Source organism: Rhinolophus hipposideros (genome assembly GCF_964194185.1).
Source record: "Rhinolophus hipposideros genome assembly, chromosome: 7".
Classification (NCBI taxonomy): domain Eukaryota; kingdom Metazoa; phylum Chordata; class Mammalia; order Chiroptera; family Rhinolophidae; genus Rhinolophus; species Rhinolophus hipposideros.
In genome coordinates, this window is record NC_138053.1 from 49,085,800 (window position 1) to 49,105,747 (window position 19,948).

Here is a 19,948-nt window from a genome sequence, read left to right on the forward strand (position 1 = left end):
AAGTGGGATCCTAACACTACTGCCAGCATTGTGTTCTTATGGGCCACCTTTCTTTACAATTTACTCATTCCTATTTTCTATCCCCGATTTTACTAACTTCTTTCCACCCACTTGCCCAAATTTCTTTCTCTGGGCCCTGCCTCCCTCCTCAGCTTTCCAAATTCTTTCCCAACTGCCTCCTTCATTGGTTGCTAATTCTTTAGTTCTATGATAACCAGTCTTACTCTATTTCAAATTCAAATGTGATAAAGAAAATATCCTATTTAGGAAAAGAAATATTTTAGACGCAGTTAATGATTCTCATGGTAGAACATTTCCACAGAGAATCAACATTTAAACTTACTATTAGATTGATGCAAAAGTAATTGTGGTTTAAAAGGTTAAAAATAATTGCGAAAACCACAATTACTTTTGCACTAACCTAGTATCTCCACAGAAAGAAAAAATGAACAGATTCATATATGTGAGCCGAAGTGATCATTTCAAGATAAACAGTGACAGAGGGATGTGATTATGGAAAATATGAAAAGAAAATCATACTGGTTTAATCCTATTCTGTCACTAAAGTCATGTGGCAGTCTATGGATCTGACTTCTCAAACTTTCCTTTCTTTCACTTTCACTCTATATAATGCTATGGTACGAGATCATTGATAAGATAAATAGACAGGTATTAGATAGAATGTATGCACAAATATACACACATGCCTAATATTAAAATCCAATAGCCTTTTTCTACTAGCCTAAAAGTTGTTTAATCAAAACAAACTATGCCAATACCCAAGGGTACAAGCACATTATCTTTAGCTAAATAAACATTGATACATACACCAAGTAGAAATTCAAAATAGCATCTATAAAAGAAATGGTATCTCACAGTCCTGCTGACTTACTACTTCTTTCTGGAAAAGCAACCACCCTGCCACTTATACCTTTATTGTGAGCATTACACTTCCCTGATCCTTACTTTCAAAACTGGGAAATTTCAAAACAGCCTAAATTCCAGGGCTGTCACAAGCTTGAAGACAAGTGCCAGTGTCTTGCTACCCCTGGTTCCAGAGGGCCAGAACCTTTCACTGAGCAAATGAGGATGTTAAAAAACAAATAACATGTAGAATGTACAACACCAAGAATGAACCCTAATATAAGCTACGGAGTTCAGAGAATAATGCTCTGTCACTATAGGTTCATCAGTTGTAACAAATGTACCACTCCGGTGGGGGGGGGGGGGTGGATAATGGGGGTGGCTATGCATGTGTGGGGTGGAGGGTATATGGGAAATCTGTGCTTTCTTCTCAATTTTGCTGTGAACCTAAAACTACTCAAAAAAATGAAGTCTATTAAAAAATAATAGCAACAGAAAAATAAACAAGACAGTGCCCATCTATGGCTCAATAAATGGATGCTGAATGAATAACGTATGGTAAAGTCATAAGGCCAACACTCCTCAAAGGGGCTGGCAATCCCACTCCACAGGGCCAACTGCACAGGTCATGTACCACACTCTGAATTTCTCACACCTACAGTATATCACAAAGTATTAGGGCTTTAATTTGTAGATACTGCACACTCTCCTTTTCCACAAGAAATTATTACGTACTTGGGAAGGACCCAAGATCATCTCTTTGGAGGGCAATGCTTGCAATTCTTCTAGAAGTTCATCCGGCATGTACACTTACACGGGGGCACAGAGATTTAGGTATGAGGTTGTTCATTACAAGCATGGAATCAGTCTTATTCTCCAGCGCCAAAAGGACTGTATACATGAATTTTGGGCTATCTATACAATACAATGTAGTTAAAAAGTCAATGTTACAGGCTGAACTGAGTCTTCCCACCCCCCAAAATCCACATGTTGAAGTCCTAACCCTCAGAATATGTCCTTAACCCTCAGTCCTAACCCTTCAGAATATGTGGATAGAGGGTCCTTAAAGAGGTCATTAGGATTGGAAAAGGTCATTAGAATGGGCCCTAATCTAGTATGACTGGTGTCCTTAGAAGACGAGGTTAGGACACAGACACACAGAAAGCAGACCACATGAAGACACAGGGAGAAGACGGCCATCTGCCAAGAAGCTAAGGAGAGGGGCCTCAAAAGAGCCCAACCATTCTGACTCCTTTATTTCAGACTTTCAGCCTCCAGAACTGTGAGAAATTAAATTTGTGTTGTTTAAACCACCTAGCCTATGGTAGTTTGTTATGACAGTCCCAGCAAAGTAACAATCATTATGCCTTGGTATTTTATGTGTGTGTGCTGTGTGTGTGTGTGTGTGTGTATACAATGACCACTAACACTGATCATCTGTCCAGTGGCCCTAAATGTGAGGAGGAAAAGAAGACATCTACGCATACTTCTCTGTTCTACTCTGTCTGGGTTTTTACAATGTGCTTGTATTACTGTCATAATTTTTAAAAGAAAGGAAAAGCGACTAAGAAAAGCAACTAAGTTTGAAGATACCGATATAAAAGCCATTTGCAAAAGTGGCATTGACACATGTATTTTTTCCTTTCTGAAGAAACTTCCCCTTCCCAAACATAGCGAAAAAGAAAAATCTCAAAGAGCCCTTCTCACCCTCCCTCTAGCTAACTTCCTTTGAAATAGAAACAACATGTATAGCAAAGGCTTTTCTAAATACAAGGTGCTTTGTCCTTGCCAGGGCAAGAGTCAACATGAGAAGAAAAGCCTGCTGCTTGCTGCTACCTGGAGCTGAGCCTCACCTCCAAGGGTTATTTTTCTTCTTCTAAGGACCCCACCCACCCTCCCAATACACACACATAAACATACAGACATACACACATATCACAATGAATAAGCATCAGTTTCCCTCCCTGTCTTCCCCACTGGCCTTGGGCACAGATAGTTCTTCTAAGGACTGATCCTAGGCATGTAAACAAATGATCATAGAAACACCAGCTAGGGCTGCTAGTAACTTCCAGGTTCTATCAAATTAAAAAGCACAATTCATTACCTAGAATTCCCAGCCGGCAACACCAACTAGAAATAGCAAATAATAAGGAAGAAAGCCAAACAGATGTCATAATCAGCATATGCAAACACGGGCACGTGCACACACACACTAGACTCATAGAAGTCCCTCCGTCTCTCTTCCCTCCAACAAGTGTTATTTTCACAGTTGCAACAGGCTTGGGCTCCCATGTTCTTAAGCCCACAGGGATTAGGAGGGACTAACTGGTGGGAAGAGCACAGATCTGAGAACAGGAGGACCTGTATTCTCACTGTGCTGCACTGGGTAAGTTAACCTTCCCTCTCCGGGTCTTGGTTTTCTTCACTTGTAAGTTGAAGGGGCCTAGGTAGCCAGAAGATGGTAGGTAAAGAGGTGTCATCTCATATTCATCTCACATTCCACTCATCACGACCGTGGTGCCCTGGAATACCGTGATGAGGTGGGTTCTAAGGCTAAGCATCTCAACGGGGAAGATGCAGAGATCAATGAGTACCATACGCTAGAGGTGTGGTGGCATCCATTCTTCATTCTGTCACCCCTGCAAGAGGTGACGGACATCCCCACCACCCATAAATTCTTAGATGTTGAAAAACAAACTGCAAGAGGCTAGCACACTGAGTTTACCTCAAAGCAAGAAAGAAGCAAGAAAAATCCATCACGAACTGCACAGTGGAGCGGTCAAAAGCTCTTCAAGCAACCCACAAGTAATGTGAGTATCACTCTATTGCTTCACAGCCTGTGCTCTGCAAGGTACAGCTCACACGAGACGGCAGTAACTCACATTCCTGACGTAATCACACAGTCACGTTCCCTTCATTTCACTTAGGAAGGCAATAAAATGCGTGGGACACGTCTGTCACAGGAATCATCCCAAATGTGGGTCACATTTTTTAGCTTCAATGCTTTAGTGTTTAAGCACGTAAATCCCTCAGCAATGTGGAAAACATTTATTCAGAAAGACTTATTCCTCGAGGATCTGGAGAGCTAAGTTGGCTTTGGTGCATCTAACTTAAGTCCAAACTGCCAAAGGAAAGACATCTTCCAATTTGACACTGCCCTTCATTCAGTCCCTTCTCTGTCTTAGAAAAACAGGAGCCCTCACAGAACTGACAAAAGACAGAAGAGATTTTTGTTAACTACACTAATTATAATACTGTTTCTTAATAAGTGGCAAGGGGAAGGGGTAGCAGTATGGAAGTTTCTCAAAAATTAAAAGTTGTTGAAGCTGTTAGCAAAACCCAGGTGTTCCTGGGCATTCTGGGGGGTTCTAATATCAAGGGCACAGATGAGAGAAAAACATTAAAGACATAAAACTGGGTTCAAAATTTTTCATTGAACAGTGGCTCTCTATCCTTTAACCATATTTAGATTTCCACACCTTTGTAATACACAATATACTACTTATGCAATGTTACGACCCACTTTCCTTCCTTCCCCTTTGTGGCTTTAGAATCGTTGTGGTCAGTAGAGAGGCAAGGAACAATTGATTCTACTTTGATAGTAATATTGATTTAAATTCTGGACTCCACAACAACATTTTGCAGCTCATTCTCTTCACTCCAGGTTCAGAAACAGCTTCCCATTGACTCACACATCTTTTTTTCCACCACAACAAGGAGGTAGTGGTGGCAGTAAATAGCAACTCTTGCCTGCATGGTGCCAGGTGCTGTCCTAATTGGTCGCTATGCAAGGGATTGATGGGATTGAATCCAGGAGAACAAGAACACACTTGATAAAGGAATACCTCTCAGCACCAGGAGAGTTGCAGGTAGTCCATAATCCACAAAATGATTGTTTCATAAAACAACACACACACACACACACACACAACACATTTTTATACTGTGTTAGATGGTTGGTTTGAGGCTTACAGTGGATTTCTCCCTACAAAAGAATATAGAACAACCTACTAAAACTTACTTAATCCATAATAACATTAGCTAACAATAATTAACATTTAGTAATCTCTTATTCTCTGCAAGGTACAACTATTATCAGCAGCTATTATGTCACCTCCACTTTACAGAGCTGAGATCGAGGAGGCTTGGAGAGGTTAGGCAACTTATAATCAAAAAGCTGGTACGTGGTAGAGCCAGGATTTGAATCTAGTAGGCTCTCTACCATTCTGCTGTACTTACTGTTGGCGTAGAGAGGGGGAACAAGACAGGTAACACTCACCTGAAACCTTGGTTTCCTACAGAAGGGAAACCGGCTACGTGGGAAGGAGGAGGCCAGAGAGGAAGCTATTTTTCTCTCCTGTCCTTGGGTGCACATAAGCATTCAACAAATACATGGAGAAGGCATCTCCCTTTCTGGGCCCCTTCCTCTCTCCCAGGCAACTTCTGGCTTCAGTGGACCTGTGACCTCGAGAGCCCTGGCCCAAGCAGCTCAACCACCCCAATTACCAACCTCCCTATCTCACCACTAAGTCCTACCTCACCTTAAAAGCCTTACTCCTAAATCCTATGGAAAACCAGGCCATTCATTCACTCAACCACTACTTATACTACACACCTACCGTGTGCAGTGTTAATTCCTGGGAATGCAGCAATAAACAAGAGATCTTGTTTCTACCCTCACTAAGCAAGAATGTAAACGTAAGAATGACCCATCTGTGTGTTGATTAGAAAAGAGAAAGGAAACCTGGATGTTCAATAAAAGAGTAATGATCAGGGGCAAAGAGATGGCTCAGTTGGTTAGAGTGCGAGCTCTGAACAACAGGGTTGCTGGTTCGATTCCCACATAGGCCACTAAACTGTGCCCTCCACAACTAGATTGAAGACAACGAGCTGCCGCTGAGCTGCTAGAGGGGCAGCCGGATGGTTCAGTTGCTTAGAGCGCAAGCTCTTAACAAAAAGGTTGCCAGTTGAATTCCCACATGGAATAGAGGGCTGCGGCCCCTGTAACTAAAGATCGAAAATGGCGATTGGACTTGGAGCTGAGCTGCGCCCTCTACAACTAGATTGAAGGACAATGACTTGAAGCTGATGGGCCCTGGAGAAACACACTGTTCCCCAATATTCCCCAATAAAATAAAATAAATTTAAAAAATAAGAGTAATGATCACTAAAATTATCGTACATTCACATTATTAAATACAGTGCACCTATTGAAATGATTATGCAGATTATACAGAAACATTCACTATTCACTGCCATGGAAAGATGTCCACACTGTATTAACTGAAAATAGTTAATAACACAAGAGTACAGAAGATGACAGCACTTGGGGTAAAAATATGACATATATCAGCAATAACAACAAAAAGCGATACAGAAGGATGTACCTGGATGTCAACATTGTTAATGGAGTTGTAGGATTACGAGCAACTATGCTTTTCTCTATTTTCTAAGCTCTTCGCAAGAACACATCTGACAGGAAAGCATCAGAAGTTTCCATTTTGGAAAAAAACAAAATCATATTCGTGTTTTATCTTGTAGGTGATAAGCACTCCAATATTTGTTAAATGAATCAGCCAGTGAGTAAATGAAATCTAATCAACTTCAGCTATGATTGGTAGGAAACAGCCAGAGTGAACTACCACTGGAATTGAGGCATAAAAGTAAAAAATTTTTACTATATCTTTAAAAATGGTTAAGATGGGAAATTTTGTTTTTTAACCACCATTTTAAAAAAAAAAGAAAAAATTCCTTACCCATTGTAATTTTTAGAGTTTGACGTATATAACTAAACCTGTAGTTGGTAAATATGAAACAAATAAAAATGAAATGAGAAAAATTAAACAGCTACCTACAAGTTAAAGAAGTTGAACAAGAAGCTACATATTTGCCTAGCCCAGAAATTAGCTCTTATACATATTGCCTTCAAATCAATTTCTTACATTTTTCTCTTTTGAGTTCAGAGAATACCTTAAAGAGCCAAGGTTTTCACAACCATTTGCATAACAGTGGCAACAGGATTCTGAGGATTTGTCAGAAAGGAGTTTGACAGGTGGTTTCTCACACAGGTTTCAACATTCTAGAAGTGCTAGTTTCTACCAACTAAAAATCAACAGCATTTCCATGAAAAGTGAGGTCAAGGGTCAGTGTCCTCCCTTAAATGACACTTAGTACCCATGGGGTCCGAACCTGAAATGGGCAAAGACAGGCTGTGAACACAGTTATAATGAGGCCAGGACAAAACTGTCCTCCTGGTGGAGTGTTCCTTTCTCACAAAAACAGGGTTACTTTCAGCACCAAAGAATGTTGATCAAGTTTTCTGTTCTCAGACAAGTTGGATTCTTTGAATCATTCCATCACACGACCCTCCAAACGCGATGTATTTTAGTAGGTTGCTGGAGAGAACCTATAAGGTTTAAGGTTAAAAGATCAGCTAACTCCGTTTTCTGGCAGTTCAACAGAAAACAAACATTCCTGGAAAACAGATCACTCAGAGAAGTTTGTCAAACTCAGCCCCATGACATTGGGCACTGTTAATTCTGTTGGGGGACTGTCCTGTGCACTGTAGGATGTTTAGCAGTATCTTTGGCCTCTACCCACAAGATGCCAGTAGCAACCTTCCCTTCTTTCTCAGGAGTGGTGACAATCAGAAATGTGTCAGACAGCTGCCCTCCCTGTCTGTTGAGAACCACTGATTTAGGGGTTAAAAGCAAAAGTTATGGAGTCAGGTTATCCAGGTTCACACCCAAGCTGGAACACTGCCTGGTGATGCGCCTTGGACCAATTCTTTACCTTTCTAGGTCTCAATATCTCATTTGTAAAGTGGGAATAAAATACCTACTTCACAGGGTTGATTATGAGGATTAAATGAGACAATTCAAAAAAAGTTTGTAGCACAGAGGCTGGCACAGGGTACACACACACACACACACACACACACACACACACACACAAAGAAAGCCAGCTGTTATCATCTGCATCGTCATGGTCATCTCCTTCCATCTCAGAGATGACCACTGTCTTCCGTCCATCTGGTCAATATGGAAAGAGGTAAAGATGGGAGGGGAAGGGGATCAAATCATTAATATCTAGTTGGTAACAGTCTTTTCTTCTGCTCTAACATGGATGATAAATGCATCTATTGATGGAAAATACTTTTAGAAACAAAACTCCTGAGATCTGAATCCAAGAGAGCAACTTGGGAAAAAGCTGTTCCGTATGTGCAGAAGCACTTTCCCGTATGCCCGAAAGCTAAAGTCATCCTTATTTCCACCAAGGAACAAATAAGGCAGTTAGAACACTCACGTGCACCCACTGAAGCCACAAATACCTGCCACAGAACAGGACTGAGAAAGATGACTTAAGCAAGTTCTAGAGAGAAAAAAAAAAGTGTAAGAAAATGAAACCTAGAAATTCAAAATGGAAAAGTGTAGGATGTGGGAAGCAAAGTGCTCACTGGGTTTAAACCATTTTCAAAAATTAGTTTTAAATCTTCTCATCAAAATAAGAAGGGAAACAATCCTGGTTTTTCTACTGTAGATGAGCCTATCAACAAGCAGTTAATAAAACACAAAACCCAAAATCTGCCTGATTGTGTCATGGAGATTATGCTGCAATGGAGAAATCTGCCAAGCCCCTTCCAAGAGGTGCTTTATGCCAGCCAGTCCCCAAGCCCTGCCAAGCCACAGAATGCTTTACAGTCTGGTGACAGAGGACACAGAGCCAACTGCCAGCACGATCCAAGTAAGTTCTGGGATGGAGGTGTGGGGGACGAAGAAACTTTCCTCGATCCACCTAGGTTCTTTTGGCTGTTCTAATAATTAAATCGACATGAGACAGATTAATAAAATAACCAAATTTAATTGCATACGTACATATCGGGGAAACACACACACACACAAGAGAGGTTCAAAGAAGAAAGTTAAAATGAGTATACAAGGTATTCTGAGCTGAAGATGAGGTACAATGCCTTGGGGATTCAGAGGGGAGGCAGGATGATAAGAAGAGCAGATGTTCAGTACTTAGACATTTGCCTTGCCCTATCGATAGGTCATAAAAAGTTATTTCTGGTGAAAACTGTTATGGGCAAGGCCCCCAATTTAAATTATATAAGGGAGAGGTAAAAGTTTATCTTGGGCTGCACGGTCTCGATTGCCTTCAGCTCAAAAGGATTCACATGACAAAGGGGCACATCTTGGGGAGGCCTATTCCGAACCCCTTCAGAGAATTGAAATGAGCTCGCTTTAAGCAGCTCACAGACTGTTCAGGCAAGGAGGATCTCAGAGCTCAGGCAGGCCAGTAATGTCAAGGGGTTAGCAGTACACTAAGGAGTCCAGTGAAATTCTACATGCAACTCCAATACATAACACATGTGGATGCACTAGGTATAATACTACAAAGGTACTTACCTACAACAAATATTTATTGAATGCTTACTAGTGACCAGGCACTGGTCTAGGAGCTGGTGGTACAGCGCCTGTCCTCGTGAAGCCTATATTCTAGTAGATTTATATCAAACTCAGCATCCCAAAAGTTCTATCCAAACTGAGATATGTCACAGCACCTTGGCTGAAAGCCTCTGATCCAAGCCATTCCTCTCCTTTTCCTGATGTGAAATCCTAGGCCCAGAAAGGTTAGGTGATTTGGCTCAAGGACAAATCCAGTGATAGGAATCAGTGGATCAGCAAAAACCACACCAGCTCAAACAACTCCGTAATCTGGAGGAAGGATAAGCTAATAACTCAACCTCTGGGTCTCACACTTCTGTTATTTATAGTGTGATAAACTAACAGACATTCAAAACAAGAAAATGAAGCCACCATAAGTAGATTTAACCGATGCTTTGCTGACCCTAGAAAGAAAGCAGCAAATGTCTAAGTGTCTAGTACACTTTGAAAGGTTTTCATAACAGTTAAAATGAGAGGCTGGCCTCACACACTATGAGTTAACTCTGGGGTGAACACAAAAAACTGAATGCTCTTGAACAGTTACTGACTATGGTTGGTAAATGCCCAACCCCTTGATATACCTCCCTCCCTTCTGAGAAGGACACAGCAAAAAACTCCCACCCCCCATCCTACACACAACCCACATGCAGGGCCAACTGCTGGCCACTATCCACAGAAAGAAGCCACTACTCAAAAGACACCTCTGACCCACTGCCTGATGATAAGATGCCTCTCTCTGAAAGTTAGTCTAGAGCCAATGCCTCTGTGCAAGGAAAAACTTGCACGCACCCTCTACCTTAGATTTTCCAGCAGGCAGGATTTTATATAATCCTATTCTTTATCATTCACAAAATGCCCAATAAAAGGTGACACTTCAAACCGGTTTTCACATAAATGAATAGACAAATTGGAAACAGAAATGTCAGACAGTGGGCAGGAGAAGAAGGAGAGAGAGGGGGCAAGGCCCACACTTGCTTCCACTCCTGTTTCTCCTGGGGAAATGCAGGACTCACGTCCCTCCTACATGCTTACCCTTACCCCTCCCTCTAAGACACTGCATCTTTCTGGATGAAAGCCTGGTGGCCACGTGGTTTAACAGCTATTTCTTGAAGCTAAAGTTAACAGCTATCCTGTTTTCTTACAGCTGAGGAAACACTTTCTCACACTTAATTTCACCTTTCAGCAGTCCCTCCAAACTTCAGGAAGCCTTCTTCCCAGCTCTTCTCTCTTCATCCTTGAAATCCATCTCCTTCTCCCACTTCTAACTTAAGAGGAAGGAATGAACAGGCGTGTGCCTTTCTCAAGCAAATATCCGCATTTGACTGCTTTTTCAACTGAAAAATATGCCCAATGGATTGTATTAGCACCCCCTCCACCCTCTTCTAACCAGGTCTTCATGACAAGGCCAGTGGGCACGAGCCCTAGGCAGCACTGGTCAGGATACTTTGCTTCAGGAACGGACAGTCACAATGGCACCAACTGGCAGAGAACCATCACACACATGCAACTCCCCCCTCCAACCATCCCCCCAACTTGAGAAACTTCTTGTTAATGTTCTTAAACTACTTTTGCAAAAGGAACCAGGGCCAAATGAAGGGGCCCATGAATCCTCTTTTTTCTATCAAAATATCAACAGAAATAAAAATATTCTTATATAGGCGCCCTCTATCTCAATTTTCATCTTATTTTTTATTCATCAGGGAATATCTTATGTGAGTGAGGTTGGGGGTCAAAGAGGAGTCTAAAAAGAATTTGCCGCTGGGCATTCTTTTGAATGAAATAAGTCACTTCCTCAGGTTGAGAGTGGTGTTCCCTTTGCTTCTTAAAAGTACAAAGATACAGCTTTTCTACCTGCCCGATTCTATGAAGACCAGCACCTCAGCACCAAAATCAAACACAATGGACACAAAGCCCGGCTGATACACACACTAAATCAACTGCCATTGGTCAACAGGCCGAGGGGTAGGCACTTCAGGAAATGGACCTTAATTACTGTTATTTGTTGAGTCAAACCTAGCATTTCTCCGTCAGCTGGGTGGAGTGGATGTCAGACTGAGCAGAGGGCTCCTTTGAAGACTGAAACCCTTGGTATTCAGGGAGCCCCAAGGGTAGGAAGCACAGGTCTGGGCCAGGGCAGTACTGACAGACAGATGGTGCCTCTAAAATGGGAGCTCTTCCCCCCCGCCCCTCTCCATGGACAGAAAGAAATCAGACAGCCCTAGGTCTGAACTCCCAGACAGGAAGTGGGGGGATGGGGAAAAGTAGGAAACAAAAAATCTTTCTGGATTCTGACTTGATCGTGGTGGGAGGAGAAGACACGGGGTAAATAACTTTAGAGCTTGCTTGAGTGAGGAGTAAAACAGGTTTGGTTGGGAACGTGGGTGTGAGCCCCAAACAAGTAGAAAAACTGGGGCTTGGAGCAACCTGGAAGAGGGGATGGAAAAAGGAGGTGGACAAATAAGTCATGGGGATGTAATATACGGCGTGGTCGTACAATCAGTAATATAGTGATGGCATAGTACAGTGTCAGATGGTCGCTGGAGTTACGTGGCGATCACTTCTTTAGGTATATAAATGTTGAATAACTATGGTGTACACATGAAACTGATACAATACTGTATTTTAGCTATATTTTTTAATAAAAATCTTTTTTAGAAAAGGAATAAAAACAAGAAAAGAAAAAGGAAGTGGAGCAAGGCCCTCAGACGAGACCAGATTAGGAAAAAAGGAGATATCGCTTCACAGCAAATGCAGAGAGCACTGGACAAATTCTACAGTAGCTTTCCAAGTATGGCTCATGGGCCAGCGCCTGGGAATCACTGGGAGCCTGTCAGGTCCCAACCCAGACCTACTGACTCATAATAAGCTCCCCAGGTGATGGATGGCTGGTTCAACGTCCTACTCAAGCTTGGGGAACTCCCGGTGAGTGCTTTCCTTTTCAGCGACAGCCTTCGGTTCTGAGCATTCAGTATCTGAAACAAGCCCAACAGCAGGCACAGGTATGTATTCAAACTGCACCTTTAAATAGTCCTGTGTTTAAAGATGACATTCCACACACCTCACAGCAAGGTTCCCTAAGTTCTTCATTCAGAAGGACTCTTCAGTGATGGCAAATAAGGAAAGCAAGTTTCCAGGGATCAAATACTACTGCAATATCACAAGATAGGGAATGACGACAAGACTGAAAAAGATGTCTTTAAGTAATTTAATAGGAGAAAATGCCAATGGATACAGCGTTGGGAAAAGATAAATCCACTAAAACATTCACCAGAGTGGCGAAGTTAGATGATCGTTGTTTTCTTTATCTTGTCCTGGTTTTTTCAGGTTTTTAACATTAGCATGAATTTCATAATAAGTTTTCTAAATTAAGAGAAAATTATGCATGAATCGAAGAGTAGAAATCTTCTGATCCATGAAAAAGTAAAAAGCCCATTTAATTTGCTACCTTCCACATATGCCATGAACTTGCTCTTTTATGTATAAAATTCATTTTATTGGGGTACATTAAAGAGCAACATAACCTTGGCAAAATCAAAGACTATCAGAAGAAATGGATTTCAAGGATAGCTATAAAAAAAATGGTCCCAACTTCTCTCTGGGGTAAGCCCCTGTAAGACTCTGCTTTGACATGGGGGAACATCTTATTGTACTGTCCTCCATGAAGCATCACCCCACCAAGCAACCATGTTTGGTCACTGTTTTCAAGCGATTTCTCAGAGGTAGGGAAAAGTTTTGCTGATCCACTATCTCAAGCCATTACCTCTCATCGTCACCAGCAAGTTCGGTGTCTACAAGAAGGCTTAAGAATTTGTGATATGGTGGTTCCTGAACAGAGATTTTACTCTGTAAGCATAAAATTGGTCCATGTGAGACAAGACCCAAACCTGTGGCCTTATCTGCTCCAACCCAAGAGTTCTTAAACTCTGCTCCTTTATCACTCCTACTATGTCACATGCGGGACCAAGAGATCCATCAGTGAAATTAAATCATGGTAGATTTCTCCTCATTTGCTGGAACAAAATATAGTTATTGTCTATATTCTTGATGTTCTGGCACCTGGGGCCTTGCTGACCTAGGAGGCATTGTCCCTCCCAGGGCTAGCAAATTCCTAGAGATAGCAAATTACTCCTATGCCAATATAGCATGCATGTGCAAATCAATCAATCTAGGGCCCAAATTCTGGACCTCCTCTTCTGTTTGGCTCGTACACTCCAGGAGGTTAACAGTTCTCTACCCAAACCATCCTAGGTCCAGGTACCAGACAACTACTCCAGGGCCCACTGAAATTATTGAAGCGAGCCAATCCTAAACCAGCTTACCCTGCCTTGCTTTGCCTTTCCCTAGGAGAGCACAATAAAGTCTCCTGCCCATGCTTTCCCCTCACCCCTTCTTCCTCCAGACTAACCCTGGGGTTTCCCCCATGTGGCCCTGTATGCATGCATGGGTAACCCCTCCTCCTTAGGAAATGTGAATAACAAACTATCTTTTCAATGGCAGTCATCTCTTGGTCTGTTGGCTTCACAATACCTGGATAATAGTTAAACCTATGTTTTAAAACATACCCCCAAAACAACTTCATTTTAATAACAGTTTTCATTTTTTAACCCCATAAATTTTCCTTAAGCCTTCACTACCTGCTCCCAATTATGTCCGGGAGATGGCAAACAGATCACATCACAAAATTCATGGAAAAGTAGGAATAAGAAAATGATATTCAGCTTGCTTTTTCATGAACAAATATGCTTGGGATTTTATAGGACATATATAATAATCATATTCTACTATAAAATCATATTTCATATCACTAACTTCCTCATGGCACTTAGTAAGGAACACCATGCTTTTCAAAGAGTAGCCCACCGTGAGAACAAACTTAAATGTCAATATTCTAATCAAATCAAAATTCATCTTCAAGACTTAAATTCTTGCTACCCTTAGGCATTCAGAATAACTAGAAATGAAGCATTCCAGAGCAGGAAAACAAACCAAAAAAAGTAGCTGTCAGGAATACACAGAAACCTGAATATTTAACCTTCGACGATACCACTTCCCACTTATCCACTAGGAAGTAAGAAGGGCTCATGGCAGGCATTTTAGCCAATGTCCAGTCTTCCCTAAGAAGGCAAAGAAGAAATTGGGGAAATGTAGAGAAAGTAGGGTAAAACAGGCAGCAGAAACAACTGTAACCAAAGCAACAGCTACTGACATATTTGTTCAAACATAATTTATTGAGTACCTATTATATGCAACATATACTTTGCTAGATTCTTTTTATACATTACAGAATTTAATGTTCACCGTAACTTTGTTATCATCAACCTCTATTATAGATAAGAAATTTGATCAAATAGCAAAGACACACTTAGTAGCTGGAAAGAACTGGGATTTCTGCCTCAGCCAGGTGCCCCCTAAATCCATTTTCCCCCTACTTTATCACGTTTAATTATCAGAGTAATGCGTTTTTTGGCGGGGGGGGGGGGGGGGGGGGAGGGCGGTCGAGGAGGGCAAGAACTATATACTTCCCCTGCTAGTCTAACACAATGCCTTCCTGCAAATTAGAAAAAGGCACAGCGTGAGCCAGGGACAGGAACTGCACTGCAGCTCTCCCTCCCCTCTCAGCTGGCTACCTTTGTGCAGAATACAAACTGGGTGACCTGGTGTGGCAGCCCTAGTGCTAATGCTTCCCCACACTGCCTCACTTAATCCTCCTGCTTGGATTAAGTTCCTTTTATAAACTTTCTTAACTCAATCAAACTCATCACAATTGGAATTAGATATCTTGGGAATGACTTATTTAAAATCTGTCCCCTGCATGGGACTCTGTATTCCATCAAAACGAAGATTATCCATCTTGTTCTAGGCTGTGCTTGTCCCTACAACAAAGCCTGGTGCCTGCAACAAAGCAGGTGCTCCATAAATGGTTGTTGATTCTTTCAGGAGTTCATTGTCTACCAGGAGAGACAGGACTCATTGAAATAACTGTGGCATGGGATGGACAGGCACAGACTTAAGTGAATGGTACAGCCTCAGAGGGAGATGTGATTTATAGCTGAGGTCATCTGGGCATGCTCATGGAAGAAGGAGTGTTTTGTTTTTTCCTTGGTGGTTTGTTTGTTTTTTATTAGAGCCAAATGTCTGGCACAGACCAAAGGCAAATATAAGAACAATTCTACCATCAAAGAGGAGGCATTTGCTTCTTGATTTTTCTGTTTCCATTTTAAAGATTATAAGGCAGGTATGCCCATTATGGGATTAGAAGAACTGTGTGAACTCTATGTTTCGGGAGCCTGTAACCTAACTTTATAAAATCATAGAGCCAAATTCTTTGCTGAGGCTTGCACTTCCCCGATGAGGCTACACTCTTCTGTTCTCACACTTCCAAAATCTAACACTTTGATCACGCCTTTACAAACTTCCTGTCATTCTCACCTGATAACCACCCTGCAATGATAGGCAGGGAGAGTAGCATTATTCCCATCATAGAGATGAATGAAACCTAGATAAGTGATCTTACTTTCAGAACTCATTCTTGTTCTTTCTAACATAGCACCCTGCAAGGGTAAGAGCAATGACCAGCAAAACCCTAATAGTGCAGAGAGAGAGAGGAGACTGTTGACACTAGAAAAGACAAAGACAGAAGCTTTGCCACCTTGATTTTACCTTGAAAAAGCAGGGCTATATTGTGTGCATGTGCAAACAAAGCTCCAGAGGTAGAACAAAGTTCCAGAGCCCCAGATGTATTTCAAAGCGTCAAACTTCACAGCAAGTTCCACAATTTAAGAAGGCAGAAAATTATACCCTGTGCTGCCATCAAAACACAAAATTAAAGAGGGGAGTGACCTCAGCAACCAGGAAGATCCTTCTTACCCAGTAGTCACTATAAGTAATAGTTACCTTCCATTTCTCAAATACATACTTGCCCTGTATCAACACACTACACTAAGGTGCTTTTCAAGACACTCTCATTTAATCTCTAAAAGGGCCCTATAACGTTAAGTATCACAATCCCCACTTTACAGATGAGAAAACCTGAGTTTCTGATTACAAAGCTCATCAGGATTCCAAAAAGTGTTTTGACATCACCACATCTGCAGGAGACCTGGAATACACTGTTTTTGAATGCTCCTCCACCTGCCTCCATAATAGAAATATAAAATCAAGACACTAAAGCCAGTATATGCACGGAAGGCCCGACACACTCAGAAGAGCCCACTGGACCTACCTTGTCCTCACCTGCCCTCACTAAGTGCCATTCTGAAGGCTTGCTCTAAGTATAGCTATGGCCTTCGGGGTCCCCAGCATCATTCTGAAAGGCGTTCTTCATTTGTCTTTTAAGTTCTGGCAATGGTACTAGGAACAATTTTTCGAATAACAGAAAATTATATTACATATTTTCTAGGTGCCAGCTATGTCAAATTCTTGATATAGAATCATTTCATCCTCACAACCCCATAATGTAAATACTCATTTCCCATTTTTTCACAAATGGGAAAGTATTACTTATGTTTTTTAGCATGAAAAAGTATGATTTTTTAATCAGAAAAAAAATTTTAAGATATGCCAACTTTGAGAAAGTAATGACAAGACAAAATAAGTAGAGAAAAGGTATAAGAAGAGAGGAAAAAGGAAAAAAAATGGCAATTCCATTTTTGCACATATGAGAAAACTGAGGTGGACGGCAGTGAAGTAATTTTCCTAAGGTCCTGAGATGTGAACTCAGTCTGCTAAATCCTAAAATTCTCACCCAAACTTCTATGGTGCCATCTCTAAAGCAGAACAACTATCAAGAATTGCTGACATATACCCATGATAAAATTATTTTCTATGGAGAGGGATGATGTTTAAAAGTTTCTAGCAATTATTTGACTCTAGTTAGTGTGGCACTTGTAGCAAGCAAAAAATTTGTCCAATTCTAAAATGTCCCACGATTCACATTTTTCTGCTGTTAACATTAGAATACCTCCTACTCTTTCTAAGATACATAAAACTATTACAACAAGTTACAATGCAAAACACAGAAAACAAAAAATACACTTAGGCTTAAAACAAATGTATTGATCAGTTCAGAAAATTCCCTTCCCCTCAAAATATCCCAATAGTTGGGCCGGCCCGGTGGCTCAGGCGGTTAGAGCTCCATGCTCCTAACTCCGAAGGCTGCCAGTTCGATTCCCACATGGGCCAGTGGGCTCTCAACCACAAGGTTGCCAGTTCAATTCCTAGAGTCCCACAAGGGATGGTGGGCAGCGCCCCCTGCAACTAGCAACGGCAACTGGACCTGGAGCTGAGCTGCGCCCTCCACAACTAAGACTGAAAGGACAACAACTTGAAGCTGAACGGCACCCTCCACAACTAAGATCGAAAGGACAACAACTTGACTTGGAAAAAAAAACCCTGGAAGTACACACTTTCCCCTTCCCCAATAAAATCTTAAAAAACAAAAACAAAAAAACTCAATACTTGACATAGATGTAAACAAATTTTTTGCTAATGTAACAAACTTGGGATCATCTCTTTTCAGAGACTGCATAAAACAACACAGTTTTGCAACCAACCTTTGACGTTATCAAATAACTGAAAAACGATCAATAGAAACACAAGAATTTGAACTCACCTACATTAAACATTTATAGTTTAAGTCAACACTAAAAAAGGGTAAAAATAAATAACAGAAACTTGCTCCCTAATGTGGGGAGGAATCTCTTGGCCAGTGAAGCAATAAAAAAAACACAGGCTTTCCCATCCCTGCCCTACCCCATATCATAAGGATGATGAGGTCAGCCATGTCAAGTGCTTAGCCCATGTGCCTGGCACATAATAGGTGTGTTTTACAATAGCTTGTAGTAGTAAATGCTCATTTCATTCAACACAAGGTTACTTACACTCTGCACCCCAAGTCACCTCATCTACGTCCATAATGGAGATAACAGTAGCTCCTGCATCATAGGATGATTAGGATGGAAAATATATTCAAAGTGCTTCCAAGTACTTAGAAAGTTAGTTATCCGTGTTATTCTTAGTGCCCTCACAAAGGAAGCTTGGAGGTTTATAGGGCTGGGATCTGCACCTATTATCTCCAAAGTAGCTATCATCTAATTTCTTCAAACTCAACCTGGAGCTGACACTTAGGAAGACTTCACTGGTTGTCAGCTCTCTTCCCCCTGCTCAAGACCTTCCCAGGGAACAAGGATCCCAAGGGCTCCTTCCTCTTGGCAGCTCAACCTGCTCCAGAAACTTGCAGCGTTAGCATCTTCCGTCCCATTACCCAAGCCTCACATCTGACCAAAAATCTATTCCCCTTTGTATTTCTGTTTGCCAACTTTCTCCAAAAGAGGGGAGGAGGGAGCCATTTTATAACTACTTAACAATAAATAACAGCAATACAGGCAACTGCTCCCATTTATGCAGCACTCACTTCCAAGTGCTGTGATAGACTCTATTCCATGTGGACAATTTCTCCCAATGTGTCAGGCAATTACTTTTATTTTTCTCCCCACTATAGCAATGAGAAACTTGGGCTCAAGGAAACACACTGTCCAAGGTCACAGCTCATCAAGGGGGAAGACAAGACCCAAACCCAGGTGTAATTACAAAGCCAGTATTCTTAACTGCCTCACCGAACTGAGTGTGGAAAAGAAAAAAGGGAACAACACTTAAAACAAAAAAAAATTATTTTGAAAAACCAAATCAAAATTCATTTTTCAATTAATTTATTGCTTGCTAAATGAAAATGTTAAATAAAGAACCAGCTATTGCTCCACAGAGCAGGGAAGTATACTTTAGTTCTGACAACTCCATTATTCAGGAAGAGTTTAACTGTGATGTATGGATGACTCTAGTTTCTGCTGCCACAGTATTTATGTTTTGTAATTTGTATAAACAAAACCATCTCTCATTCCTCTAACATCTCCTACAGCCCTGTGTAACTTACAATTAAACCTCTGTAAATATTTAATCTCAGGATCACAAAAAGATGAGTCAGCCATCTGAGAATGACAGAGAATGACGAGTCCCCAGACTGCATTCTCCAGCCTACTCATTGATGGTCCCACTGTCTAAATCCCGGATGAATAATCCCTCCAACGTATAGTCAATTTTTAAAAAATTAATAAAATTGTGGGCCCAGAAATAAACCCTAACATTTATGATCAATTAATTTTTGATAAGTGGGCCAAGATAATTCAATGGAGAATTAAATATATCATATTTTCACAAAATAGTGCTGGAACTGGATTACCAAATACAAAAGAATGAAGTTGGACCCTTTCCTTATACCATACATAAAAATTAACTCAAAATGCATCAAAAAGCTAAATGTATGAACTAAAAGTATGAAACGCAGAAGAAAACACAGGATTAAATCTTCGTGATCTTGGGTCAGGAAAAGCTTTGTTAGATATAAGACAAAAAGCACAGGCAACAAAAGAAAAAACAAATTTGGACTACATTAAAATTAAAAGCTTTTATGCTTCAAATGATAACATCAAGAAAGTGAAAAGATAACTCAGAAGGACAGAAAACATTTGCACATGTCTTATAAGGAGCTGGTATCTGGAATATATAAAGAACTCTTAAAAGTCAGTAATAAAAAACACCCTAATTTAGAAATGGGCAAAGGATCGGAATAGACACTTCTCCAA

The 19,948-nt window shown here is 41.0% G+C and overlaps 1 protein-coding gene across 1 annotated transcript in view; it reads right to left on the reverse strand.

Annotated features, from left to right (window-relative positions):
• SERINC5 (serine incorporator 5) overlaps window positions 1-19,948 on the reverse strand; it is a 94,510-nt gene that overhangs the window by 52,786 nt on the left and 21,776 nt on the right. The window lies entirely within an intron of this gene.